Raw genomic sequence first — 13,988 nt, 5'->3', positions numbered from 1 at the left:
GAAATTTTCAGAGCAAGTGGAAATGTTTGTTTATGTAGTTTTCTTTCCCTCTCCCCACAAGAATTTCTGAGGGAAAAACGAACCTCTGTTAAATGGCATGAAATTAGTATTTCTTTTAAGTCCTGGAACTCAGAAGCAGTATCATGCAGTCAAATGAAAAAGGGCTGGGAAGAGGAACAAAGTTCCTCCTAGCTGTTTTTTCCAAGGAGGTGATAAAACAGAAGTGCAGTAAGTGCTTTAAAAGGTCATTTTCACCCCTCAGCCTCTGTAGACAAGTACATGTATTTAAGTATCCAAGTGCTTTCCCACCACCTGCAGGAAGCATCAACTTTCAGCTCAGCTGTGATTGTGGAAACCCAGCTCACACCGTAACCACGCCCAAGTGTCTCATGAGTCTGTGCTGTCCCTTAAAACAGGTCAGGCAAAAGCTTTCTGCTGAAGGAGCCTGTTGCCTCTGTGGGTACAGGATGGAAGGACAATCGATCACAGCTGTGCTGTGTCAAGGCAGGCCTTTCCCAGGAAAATCCGTGTGTGTTCAGTAAGGCTGAGCTCAGGAGCTGGCAGCCCAGCCTCCCCCGGCCCTGTGGAGCTGAAGGAAGGCAGCTGCTCTGCCGGGCAGTGCTGGCAGCTCCAGCAGACCCTGCTGCTTGCTGCAGGCCGGTGGGGGCAGGGCACTGCTCACCCAGGTGTTCCCAAGAATGGCATCCCGGATCTCCTGGCAAAGACTGAGCCTGGATAGGTCTCTTCAAACGTAAGGACAGGTGCATCCCACAGGAAGGCAGAAGAGGAGGATTTCTACCAAACGGAGGAACACAGAAGCCAGGGATGCTTTTGTCCCTGTAGCCTAAAGACAGTGTGGCTGGCTTGGACACTTTAGTGTGAAGGGGGAGCACAACACCAAAAGCAATTTTTCAGGTTTGAATAGTCTTATTAGACTTTTTCCCCACCTCAGTTCCCTCTTTACAGCCAGATGCCACCTTGGGACCAGTCCCACACCAGTCACAGAAATTCATGGCTGATTCTCATCCCAAAGTCTCCTCCAATGCACAGGACCACAAGTGGGGCAATCCATACTTGTATTTTCCTCTAGGCCCTGGGAGTCTCAGCAGATCCCTCCCAGCATTCACTCCCCAGCTCGTCCTTCCATGCCACACAACCCTGTGGGCTTTTGTTGCAGGGAATCTGACACCAGCTCTTGGTCACATCTGGAGATCTTTACCCCTTTCTCAGATCTGGCACCTCAGCAGAGGGCCACGGTGTTTGCAGGGCAGGGCTGCTGACACATTCCTAACTAAGGCGTTCATCTCTCTCCCTATTCACTCCTTGAAAACACAGCTATGTTTTGTATCCTGTCCTGTCTGAGCTTTAAGTTTCCAATGGAAATTAAACTTAGATTTTTTTTTTTTCCTTTTTTCAGGCTTTGATTTATTCCATAAGTGCCTGCTTTCTCTGAGTGGTCTCTCCCTTCCCCTCTCCTGGTGGAAGGAAAAATTTAAGAAAGAATGGAGCAAGGAAAAAATTGAATGGAAACCAAATTCCTGCTAGGTTTAGATTTTATTTTTGTATGAACCATGCACAGAAATAGCCACAAAATTATACTCTTCAAGTGAAAAATGTAATTTTATTTGATTTTGAAAAAAAAAAATTCCATAGAGGCTTTTATTGCAGTTGTGGGGGGGCAGGAAGGAAGGAAGGAAGGGGCATTTTCAATAACAACGTACTTAATGATCTATTTTCAAAACATTTTGTTTTGCAGCACTTTTAACCTAGTGGGCACCTTGGAGCTTTAGATCATGCTGCAAAGCACATTTCTGTGCTGTGAGACAACATCTCTTACAGGAATGCTTGTGGGTTAAGCCCATCCAGTCCCGTCCCTGCACCACCCCAGGAGCTTGGTGGCTGCATCTCACCACCACCATGTGATCCTGTTTCTACCCATGGGACACAACTTCAGCAAATGTGAACCATACTCAAGGCCCATGTGGCCACCCTGCTTTATGTCACCAGAACACTTCCCTGTCTGTCCCCTTCCCATCTGTTAATGTTTGTGCTAGAAATCTCCAACTGCACTATTGCTGCGTTTTGGGGCTCTGGAATTCTTTGTTGCCTTGGACTAAAAATGTTCCAGCAGGAGACAGACCTTATTTGCCAGTGAAGGAAAAGCCATATCAGCTTCACGGTTCCATCACGAATCATGATGCACACATTGGCAATGTGCCTGTTGGTGTACAAGGCTTTTGAGGCAAATAAACCATTTCTCCTTGAGCAGAAGGATTCATACTCATTCATCACCAGCAACATGTGCTCCTTCCCTCCATAAGCCAGGTGACTGCTTGGCTTCTCCAATCACCCCTCCTTCCTCAGTCTGTGTGTATTACCTTAAGTGTGCCTGGTAGCAGTAAAGTTCAGTTGTTTTTTAACTTAAATGGCTCATAACTCACCTATAATGGAAACCCCACTATTGTTTGCATGACTATTAAACTGGTTGCTTCCCATAAGAGCTGTTGGAACAAGTTTTGATTTCCAGCATTAGAAAGAAGAAAATTTCTGAGACTATGGTCGCTGAGGGCCTCCTCAGAAAACCCATCAAACCAGCCTGACATGCAGGCTGCACACAGGGGAAATAGTTGCCCAGAAACACTGAAGGGCTGGGGTGTGTTGTGGGGCGTTGGTGTTTGTTCCTGTGTTTCCTTCAGCAGAAGGTGAGAGCCAGGTGGTGGGAGCAGCCAAATATCAAAGCTCTCCTGGGGAGCCGGACATGCCATCTTTTTTCCTTTGCCACTTCTCTTCCTCAGGGGTCTCCTTGGGGTGGGGTGAGGCAGAGGACAGCATGGAGCATTTTGGAAGATCCTTGTGGTATGCTGAATAAGGCTCCTTGGTCATTCAGGCAATGGATAAAACCCCCACCTGCTTGTTGTCTGTCACCTGATGCCTGCAGGGGACCTGTCTTTGCTCAACCCCATCTCCTTTTGGCACTCAGCGGGGTGAGTTGGCTGCTGCTGCTAAGGATTGTTGACATTTATTTTTGTTGACTTGTAGCAATTCACACCTTGTTCCTGGAGTCCTCTGGCTTGTTTTTGGAGAAGAAACTGCAGGCCTGGACATCTGGCAATGGTGTCTGAAGATCAGGAGTTAAATAACTTGCATGGTGTCAGTGCCCTCAGCTTGTTTTACATGATTAGGACAAAACTCCCCATGGCTTTGGATGTAATAAGAAAAAAAAATTAAACAAGAGCCTCTGGAGGGTAGAAATATGAACTGTGTTAGTGCTTAATTAAGTTGCCTATTAACAGTTGTGTAGTGGCCTGGAAGAATTTTAATGTACCAATTAAAGCAAGGAGCTATCTCCTCAGCTTTCCACCACCTCTGGGGACACTGTCAAGAGCCGGGAGCTTGCAGATCAAGTATTGTTTATTTTGTTGCTTCCAGCTTGTTAAAAATCGTTCTAAATTTGGGAAGTGGTGGATGCCCATGGATGTGTTTGCTTCCACAAGGCAGTGGAGCGATGTCTGTCTGATGGGGATTCACAGGGTAAGGAAGCAGGGCTGTAATGCTGTCTGACCCCATAAACCCCCTCCTGTTTCTTGGGGTTCCTCTGTGTTGCTGCAGGAGGAGGAAGGGGCTGGTGGCCTCAGGGCAGCTCCATGCTGACAGTGGAGTGTGCTGGTTTGGCACATCCAACCTGGACATCTGGGTGTGCCAAGTTACCCTGCTTATTCCCTGGCTGTCCCATCACCCTGTCACATTGCCTTTCAGGAGTTTCCCCTTGATTTAAGCCACAGGGATGGGAGCTCCCCCTCCAGATGCGCCTTGTGTGAGGTGGTCAGAGAGTGTGGCTGCTCTGATGTCTAAGATCCCTCTGATTTACAGCCAGAAGGTATTTAAGGTTATTTTAGTCCCAGCAGACATCAGCCTAAGACATATCAACAGACAGTGAGAAATACCTTTTTTAAAAATTTAATTTAAATTGCTTCTATTTTACTGGCCTGAGGACTTGTGAAGGTTGCGAGGGAATTGGTTCATCAAGGCTGCCCACTGCCACCGGCTGTCGGAGAGCAGTGTTGCCCTGCCCCCATGAGACACCAAGTGCACAGCAACCTCCATGCTCAGATGGCATTTGAATTAAAAAAAATCCATTTCCATCCATTTTTCATGTCCCTGCCGATGGATGGCTCGCTCTGGTGCCTGCTGGCAGGGCGGGGTTTGCCCACAGAGCCTGAAGGTGGGTGGCCTCCCGTGTGCGTGCTTGGCTGTGAGCCCTTTCTTGCAGCACTCAGAGCCTGTGACTGCCATGCACAAAGCTGCATTGGGCTGATCCTGTTTAGAAACCGGGCTGGGGCCAGCATGTTGTAAACATCTCCCACAGCAGAGCATTACCCATCTGAAGGGTGTCTACTGTGTGCCTTTGGTATCCCCCTGTCACCCAGCGTCGTGTCGGGCTCCCCTGGCTGGGCATCTCTGGAGCTGGAGGAAGCCCCCACTCGCTGCAGCCTGTCCCTCTGTGCATCCTCTCTCCTGCACACATGCTGCTCTCTCCTCTGTGGGAACAGACAGTGTCCTTTGCTTCCATCTGCTTTTGGAACACATCTTCCAAATAAACACTACCACATTCCTCTTGAGGTCTGAATACAAAATGAGCTGGGGAATTTCAGACAAAGGTAGCATTAGTTTGGAGCACCATGGTCTTCCAGGAGGGGATTTAAGGAGCTTAGAGTGGTTGTGAGAATATCTCTGCTTCAAATCCAAACAGGCAGCTCTGTAAGTGCAAAGTTGAGGAATGTGTCCTGTTCTCCTTGTGTTCTATTAATATTTAGGGCTGGGCTTCAATTATTCATTCCTTCAGGGTGTGCTTTTATCATCTCAGTGCTACAGAATTAGCTTGTGCACTGTCTCTGGGCACTCAGAAAAGACCTCTTCATAATATTTGTGAAATTTCGTATGTGAGAGGCCTTTTGCAAGCAAAATGTATGCCATGCCGTTAGTCAGAAAAAGCAAATCTTCTCCATCCTCACTCAGGGCTTCTTTAAGCCCACACAGAGCTCAGCTTCAGTAGATACACAGGAGCTGGCCTTGGCTGGGGATGGGCTAATCCAGCACTTCTTGGTTAGAGATTATTTCTTTTTTTACACCAGAACAAGGATATATGTAATGATATTAGATACACTGGAGCAGTTCCATGCACACACATGACCCTTGGCACAGGCAGCTCGTTTGTCTGAGCTGAGGACAAATTGAAGTGTGCTGTAATTAAATACTCCAAATTGTTGACATCTGTGCTGTAAATACCTGACTTGTTAACAGCCCATCTTCCTGCTGGGGCACAAAGACCTGACAGTCAGTTTGCTCAAGTGAGGATGCTCAGATCATATGTTTCTGAGTGCAGCTTGATCATGGAAGTGTCTGGGAAGAATTCTGCGTTATTTGCACAGTATTTGGGCAAGAATAGTTTTACTTCATTAAGTAAAGCCAACCATGAAATTAGCATTCCCTTTCTCCCTTCAGGAGGCTGAGTGCCTATGGGAATTAAACACTGCAACAATTTCAGAGTTGGTCAAAACAAGGGACAAACAGAAAATCTTTCTTTTTCTCTGCCTTTTGAAAACATTTTTTAGGGTTATTCTGTTCTGGGATGAGATGATAAGACCATGAAAAATTTTGCTTACAAAAAACCATGGAAAAATTATTGAGCTGAAAGAGTCACATCCATTAAACATTTTAATTTTTATTATTATAAAGAAGTTTTATAAATATTGGCTGTTCTAACTAAACTGAAAAGACTGGATTAGTTTTTAAAGCAAAAGAAAAAACATTAGCTAGAGATTTTCCATTTAGAACTTGTTGGAACAAGGTACTCTGACATTTTTTAAAACAGTGTTAAAATATTTTTTGACATAAACCTGATGAAACCTGGCCCTGAACTCCTGTGCGGGCTGAATTTTGAAGAACTTGAACTTTTCAGGTAAGAAACACAAAAGCATTAAAAAAAGCCCCTGACGTAAAACATTTTGCTGAAAAACTGCTGCTGTGATTGCACTGCTGCTGAGAAAGAGGAGTAGGAGCTGAGAGACATCCAAATGTGGTTTCATGTTGATGCCATGAAGATTTTTTGCCTTTTCTTTTATACCCCTGTTATACCTTTTTACAGCTTCTGCATTCTTAGTGCTTTTTTCCTACATTCTTGAACTTGTTTGTTCAGCTAGAAGACTAAACATTTTAGAAGCTTCAGAGGTAGAGGATAGCGTGCCCCAGACCCCAAGGTCCTCTCCAGAACACATTCTGTAAACTGAGATAGAACCATCCAGGGGAAGGCTCTTTGGGGAGGGGGGCTCATTCAAGCCTCTCACTGGGGAATTTTTGATAGCTATGCTAATTAGTAAGGCCTATAATGTTATAGCAGATCTTTTGGGGGTGGGCATTGCAGAGTGCATTTTGGTGCATTCAACCTGGACGTAGTGCACCTAAGGGTCCTTAAAATAAATACCAAGGTAAAATCCCTTTTTCCCTTCTAACCATGTTTGATCCTTGATTTTAAGATCAGGAAAAGGCATCAATGTGGGAAACACAAAAAGGTGGAAAAGCTCTTAGGTGTGAGAAAAAAAGCAGGACCATCTCTGTCTCAACTTGGTATGTGAGACTGATAACAGAATAAAATAATAAAAAGGCTCCTGGAACGCCTGTCCGGGCTCCCCGTCCCGAAAACGCCGACAGTTTCATCCTATCAAACAGGGCTCAGCCCTTGTGTTTGCATGAGGTACAGCTTACCAGGTGAGCAGCTGGCTGCATCATGCTTGTGGCCAGCAGCTGTTTGGGCATCCCTGCTGATGCTGAGACCTGCTGTGGAGTCTGTGGGCAGCCAGCACAGACCCATGAGCAAACTGCATCCCACCTGCACTGCCCACAGCTGAGCTATGGCAGCACACGTTTTGTCTAACCTCTTGCCCAGATTATGGCAAGTCAGTTTAAAAGGGCTCCCCACCTGGGCCAGAGGCAGCAGGTGCTGTTACTGTCTCTGGGTTTCTCACATGGGAATAAGGCCAAATGTTTCTGCTTGGCAATGCAAATAACGCTGGGCATTGATGCTTCTGCATTTCCCTTGCTGAAGGCCATGGGTCCCTGCACAGCTCGTGGTGCAGGGGATGGGATGGAGATGTCTCATGCAGTTTGCCTTGCTTCTGCTGCAGAGTGGAGGTGACAGGAAGCAGGTGTCTGGGCCATTGCTTACAAGATAGCCCCTCTTCACAAGTGCACAGTTTAAAGAAAAGTGCACTGGTTTTATTGTTACCACAGGAGCAAAGTTGGGTGTTTCCATAACACCATGAGGGGTGAACTTGTTTTTGCCCCACAATAAGCAGCAAGTCAGGAATGCAAGCCTCTTCCTGGGCAGGAACCAACAGGTAAGACTGTGGCTGTTTTGGGGCAACCAGCCCCTTATGTAGCTGGACTGAGATATAACATCTCCTGCATAAAGCTCCTCTGAAAGCATTGTGATAATGTGAGCAGCCTGATGGAGAGATACCCAGCTTCCTTGCCTTTCCTCACAGGGTCTTTCCACCAAAAGCTTTCAAACCCATTTTATATTAAAGGTTCTGCATAGCTACAAGGAGGCTCAGTGGGACTCAATTTTCCTTTGTGAAATATCAGTAGAGACAGGTTTTTTTGCATGCTCTCTCTTGCTCCTGCAGCAATGGCTATAATTTCTTATCAGCTCTGGATTCTGCAAGCAGCCCCAGCTGAGCACCAGGGAGGTGCCAGCTTTAAAGAGGGGACAGTGTGGGCCCTGACAACGGGATGGAGAGCAGGAATAACTGGGAGTAAAAGCTGACAACGATAAATTAATGTTGCTGTTAAGTATCAGCTCTCAGTAAAAATAAACCTTGAATCCTACCAGGCATAGCTGTAAAATTGCATGGATCTTGCTTTAATCACCAGCTGAGCACCCTGTGCTCTCTGCTGCTGTCTTGGGGAGGATGGCACAGTGCCTGTCTGTCTTGTTTAACAAAAAGTGGAGATAATGTGAATTCAACACTCTAGGAAGGGGTGTTGGCACTGTCCAAATGTGGGCTGTCCCCAGGGAACAGCCTTGCTCTGAGCATTCCCAGTTGTATCAACGTGGCCTGCTATGTCCTGCCACTCCTATTCCGGGATGGAAGACAAGCTCCAGGGCAGGGGTCACCCATCCTCCCCTGCCTGAGTTCTTCCTCCTGAGCTGTGCAAGCCATCTTAAGAACAGCTGGGACACCCATCTTTTCCTTGAGCCTGAAAATGTGAAATTTATCTTGCAACATGTGCAAGATCTAGATAAATGGGAAAGCTCCTGAAAAAGTAGGAGGCTTTTCTGCAAGAGAAAAGCACAAATACTAGGACAGAGGAGGCTGTCTAGAAGGTGTTCCAGCTCCCTTTATCCAGTTCTCTGTGTGCAGAGGGACATCACTCAATCACAGCTCAGATAGTCCTTGTAGGGTGAAATATCAGGGACACAATTAGACTTGCAGCAGGAGAAAAGAGTTCCCAATGTGGGGTGGAAAAACTGTAGAAATTCAGAAAAGTTCCAGCTGCTGAATCAAGAGGAGACAAGACCAGATAAGCAGCACAGCCACAACCTACCTGGTAATGACCCTGAGTAGAGCAGGTTCCCATTACCTTTACAAAACAAAGCAAGGGAGTGTTCTCCTGCTACAGCCAAGCACTTAAAAGTGCATTTCATAAACATAGAATTTTTAATACAAGCCATCCCACCATTAATAACAATCTGCCAGCATTACAAATTGCATGGCATATACATGGTTTTGCCAGTTTTGAAACATCAGCTAATTTAGTTTTAATCTACTGTAGAGCTAGGAATAGTCCCTGTAAGGATGACACTGTTTTGCATTCAGTGTGTTTATTGAGATGAGAAAACCAACAAGCATTAATTTAAAGTGATTAATTCAGTAACATGCAAATGTGAAGGCTGTGTGGAAGCAACAAATCATGTGCTGCAGAACCAGAGTTCGGTTCCTTGGTTCCTCTGGGTTCACCACCCCAGGGCAAACCTCCTGCACACAGGGAGAGAGAACAAAGTCTGAAGGAAAAGTGCTGATACCAAGGGGGGGATCCAGGATGGGGTTTGGGTTGGCACTCAGCTACCTGGGTGGCAGAAACCCATCAAGGAGGGTGCTGGGCAGCGAGCTGGACATAAGCCTGGCCACTGTGGTCCAGAGACTTCGTGCACAAGAGGCCTGAAACAAATCCTACCCAAAGAGAGCGTGAGGGGTCTCCTTGTAGGAGGAAAGCAGTGTGACCCTGCTGTGTATATCACATATTGAACATGGCTCTCAGCTACCTGTGACATTTTCACAGGACTTGACAGTACCAAAGTGCTATTAAAAGACAGGAAACAGCCCAGGGAGAGGAGCCCTCATAATTTGCTGGGGAATGATCCAGGGACCTATGTGAGCTCTGCCCTGGTGAATGGGGCAGCAGCAGATTCAAGCCCAGCACAAATTGTTCTCAGTTACCTCTTGTTCCTCAGGCTCAGGATGACTTTTGGGAAGATGACAGCCATAAGTCTCCTCCATCCCACTGGGGAGCCCCCCCACCCTGGCTGCAATAAAGAAACCACTGTAGTGATTCGCCCTCCACTTCTGAGGACCAAGCCTTGGCTTGGTCTGTAACACACACGTTCCAGCTGGCAAAGACAAACCGGATCATTAGGAAAATAAAAACAGCGAATGTATAGACAAACATGAAAAAATGACCCTGGGATGCATTCACATTTTATGCATTTGCTGGGATAAAACCTTGAGTCTATAATATTAAATCAGAATGTCAAAGAGATAGCTCATGCTAATTTAATTAAAGGCAGCATCCTGGCACACATGGGTAAGGAGCTGAATTAATATTGTGCACCACCCACTAATTTTGCCTGCCACGGCTGTGCTTAGTCTGGGTTGTCCTGATGTGCTCTTGGCTTTGTTTTTTCAGGACAGGATGAGTATATCCCTGCACATACAGAATCTACCAAAATCAGGCAGGGTCAAATTTAACACTTTTAAGTCCCGAAGCTCACAAAATCTGTGTTAATCGCACCTCTAGGCACCTGAGCACTACTTTATCCACTGTGCAAGAGAAGCTGGGGTGCTTGCCTGCCTTCACTTCCTTTTGGAGGAAAAAGAGAGAGGTTTCTCAATGAAGCCTGAAGTAAAGTGCTGTGAACTGCCACCCCCTGTCCCTTTCCCTAAATATGAAACAGGATTGAACTCTTCTGGAAAACAAATCAACATGTTAATAGAGTTTGAGACATCATAAAGGTACCATAAACCTTCAGCTTCACATTTCACATGTCTATATCCTAATTTGCTTTGAGCATATTTTCTTCCTTCATGTGTGTGGGAAAATCATCCTTCAAGAGGCATAGTAGGGCATGATTTTGGAAAGTTTGACCTTTACTTAGGTGCTAAAATGGGGCTTCATTAGCTGGCTGGCAGGGCCAGGGGGAGGTGATGTCTACCATTTGGGTGGAGAGACACATCCAGCCACTGCTCTCCTCCCTTTCAGCCCTGTCCTCCCACTCCTGGCAGTTAAAAATTACAGGCGTGGATGTCCCTGTTATTTATACAGCAGACACATCTTAAATCCTCATGTCCTTATATGCTGGATCTTGGCAAAAGCTAGATGACTCTTTAGGAAATTGTCTCTGGGTGCAACTCAAACCTCAGCCAAGCTAATGGGAAAGTTTTGGTGGATCTCAAAGAGATATGGATCAAATGGATTCTTGTCCCAGGGTTGGATCCAGAAAAGAGCTTATGGCTTCTTTATGCAATACTCTGCAATGTGCTGAACTTGCAGAATGTGTTGAAGTCCCTCAAAGTTTCTTGGTAGCACCAAAGCTGCCAGAGAGCTTCAGAAATGCCAGGTCCTCACTGCTTCTTTGGAGGGGTACTGCTTGTGAAACAAACCTGTTTTTCTTTCCCAGCCTGGGTTGTGAAAAGAGACAACAGGCAATTAAAACATTGTTGGGTAAAAACTGGTGTCAATCCATAACACTGATTTCACGTTTAGATCTTCAAATCTTGCAAGGAGCTCGTTGAATGCTTTTGCCATCTGCAAATCAGGCAAAGAGCTTGAGTCCACTGTGGATGGAGCTACTTGGGGCTGAACCTGTGGCCTAATTTGAGCCCATCAGAATCAGAGGCAGTGTGTTTGTCAGTTCCCTTTAGTGGGGCCCAGGCACTCCTCCAAAGTGCTTGGTGGTTAAGGATGCCAGGAAAGTGGAGTTTCATTAGTACCTTAAAGAAGTGAGGGCTTTGGTGGATCGATGTTTGTCCCTGCTGGGTCCCTCATGGACACACTTAGGCGGCTCTCTGCCAGCACCCACGCGTGCACACAACCTCACCTTCACAGGTGGTCACAAACAGCTGCTCACACACACAGAGTCTGTGCATGAACCAGAGACAGAGAGGAGAGAGGGGTTCTCTGCATGCAATTCCAAGGCGTTTAACAGCAACACACCCAAAGGGAACAGAGGCAAGAAAGAACAACTCGAAAGCTCGCGCCCCTTTTATCCCAAAAACTCCCAAAGGCAGGCAGAGCATCCAAAACCAATAGTCTGAGGGCTAGGGGGCAGAGGCAAGGTTGAATGGCATAACAGGGGCCAATGGGAAAAGGGATGGGAGGGGGAGAGGGCCAGTGACCAGCAGAATCTAGACAAAGGGAGAACTTTCTAGCACAGTGTTGTAAGGAGAGACCACTTTTAAGGCAACTTGAGGGGTGTAAAGTGGACTCAGCCACCGCAACATCACCTGTGAGAATTGTGGAGGGAAGCACGTCTCTGAGGGTGTGAGGCTTGCCTGGCTGGGGAATAAGATTGTCGTTATAAGCTGGACTGGGAGCAGTTTCGATGAGAAGAAAGTAAAATAGGAATGAATTGCAGTATAAAGTTTCCTCTTAGTGCTCTTTTTCCAGGTAGAGGAAGCACTAAGCATGAGTGCACTGCTAGACTGCAGTAATGTCTTCTGCTGATAAGTGATAGGAAGAGCAAAGCATTCTCAGGATGGCACCTGTAACTCCTCAGTGTTAGGCTAAAAATGGCTTAGGGATGTGTAAGTGCCTTTGCAAAGAGAACCGCTTGTGTGCACAGATGTCTGCGTTCTGCAGCAGACTTGGTCACAAGGCCGGTTCTGCCCATTAGCTGTGAACATGCTGAAAAGAGTTATCATGGTGCAAAGTATCCGGTCCCACATGAGGGGCTAAGACTGAGCTCTTAGGCAGCCCAGGTGCCAGCGAGAATGGGGAGTCATTGCCACCATCAGGGGTATTAAGATGGGACCTTTCTGGAGCGTGTCACTGCTGGAACACAGCAGCTCCGCTTGTGTGGTCTGTAGAGGAGATGCTTCAGAGTTTTCTGAGCTGCCATCCTCCCTGGTTTGTAGAACACCTTGCTGCTGCCTTATAGCACTGGCAGAAAGCTGACACACTGCCCCTAGAAAAGGTGCAGCTGCAAACATCTGTATTCAGCAACCACGGGGACTTTTATCCTTCCATTCATTAAAGCTGATCTCCTCAGATGATGAACACCTTCTTACAAGAGTTGGAAAAAGATAATATGCCAAACCAGGAATGAAATCTGAAATACTTGGGACTTGGATTTGCACTTAGTTCTGCTTCCCACTAAAGGGTGTGAATGAAGCAACTTAATAACTTACTTGTCTGAGGAGTATGTAATGTCAGACCCCCAGAGGAGTTGGAAGGACTCCTCTCACCCCTCGAAATTTCCTGCTGGCTACCAGGTATTCTTTTATCATCACACTTTAAAGTGAAAACATTCTACATTATTCTCTATGAACTGTATTGCAGTACATGACTTGGGAATGACCTGAATAGGAAGGTCTGACAGATTGCTTTTTCTAAAGTCTCTTCAGGGAAAAAAAGCAGACATGACCCTCTGCTAAATTATACCTGTGTTAAAGTAGTGCATTGCCACTGCTGTTGACAGCTTTGCAGCTGGCTAAATGAGTGTGAAAGAAGGATTGGGACCAGCATCAAATTATTTTCCACTTAGCAGAATTGCTGTGGTCTCTGCTAAGCCCAGAGAAGTTTAGAAAAACCTCTTTGGTTCTGACCTCCTTTCCCCAGGTTTGACAGGTCATTAGAGATGGTGAATCATCCATATCTTCAATACAGTGATTTGGGGCACTTTGAATGTAAATAGTGTTCTAAATAAGATTTCATTATTTTGGACTACATTAGTGGGAATGTGCTGTAGATGATTTGTGAAAAAATTATTTGAAGACAATTTGTTGGGTACGAGCTGCAGAACTCATGAAAATCACTGTTGGTCCATTCTCTGCCCACTGCACTAAGATAATCCATCCCTTCCCTGTTCTGCCTTTTCTTCCTGTGTGGGAATTTGGGATTTGTGTCTGTGTCCCTGTTGAGGTGAGGACTTACAGATTCATTTCCTTAAGGCTGGGGAGGAATAGTATTTCCCATTCATTAAAGTTCAGATTGTTTATCAGCCTGAAAACCTGAGTGCAGGCAGTGCCTTGTTTTGTGTTTGGGTTGTGACCTGCTGGTCTCCTCCCTCCTCTGAGGTGGAGGACAGGATGCTGTGGGGCCACCCTGTCACCTGCACTACTGTAGGAGCAAGCAATCCTATGGCCCTGGACAGGGGGGTTATCAGCACTGTCCTGGCGCTTTGCTGCCTGCCCCCATGGGCTGTGCACCATCATGGGATCAGATCCCATGCAGCCACAGAGAAAAAACCCATCCTAAACTCATAGAATCGTCAAATTGTCTAGGTTGGAGAAGACCTCCAAGATTGTTGAGTCCAACCATTAACCCATCACTGCCAAGACCACCGCTAAACCATGTCCCTAATCACCACATCTACACTTCTTTCAAACACCTCCAGGGATGGTGACTGCATCACTTCCCTGGGCTCCTATTCCAATGCCTGACCACCTTTTCAGTGGAGAAATTTTTCCTAATATCGAATCTAAAACTTGCCT

Source organism: Corvus kubaryi, unplaced genomic scaffold (genome assembly GCF_017639235.1).
Source record: "Corvus kubaryi isolate FWS band 111438036 unplaced genomic scaffold, C.kubaryi_AGA036_p1.0 138, whole genome shotgun sequence".
In the NCBI taxonomy this organism is placed as follows: Eukaryota; Metazoa; Chordata; class Aves; order Passeriformes; family Corvidae; genus Corvus; species Corvus kubaryi.
This window is presented reverse-complemented; position numbering follows the sequence as displayed.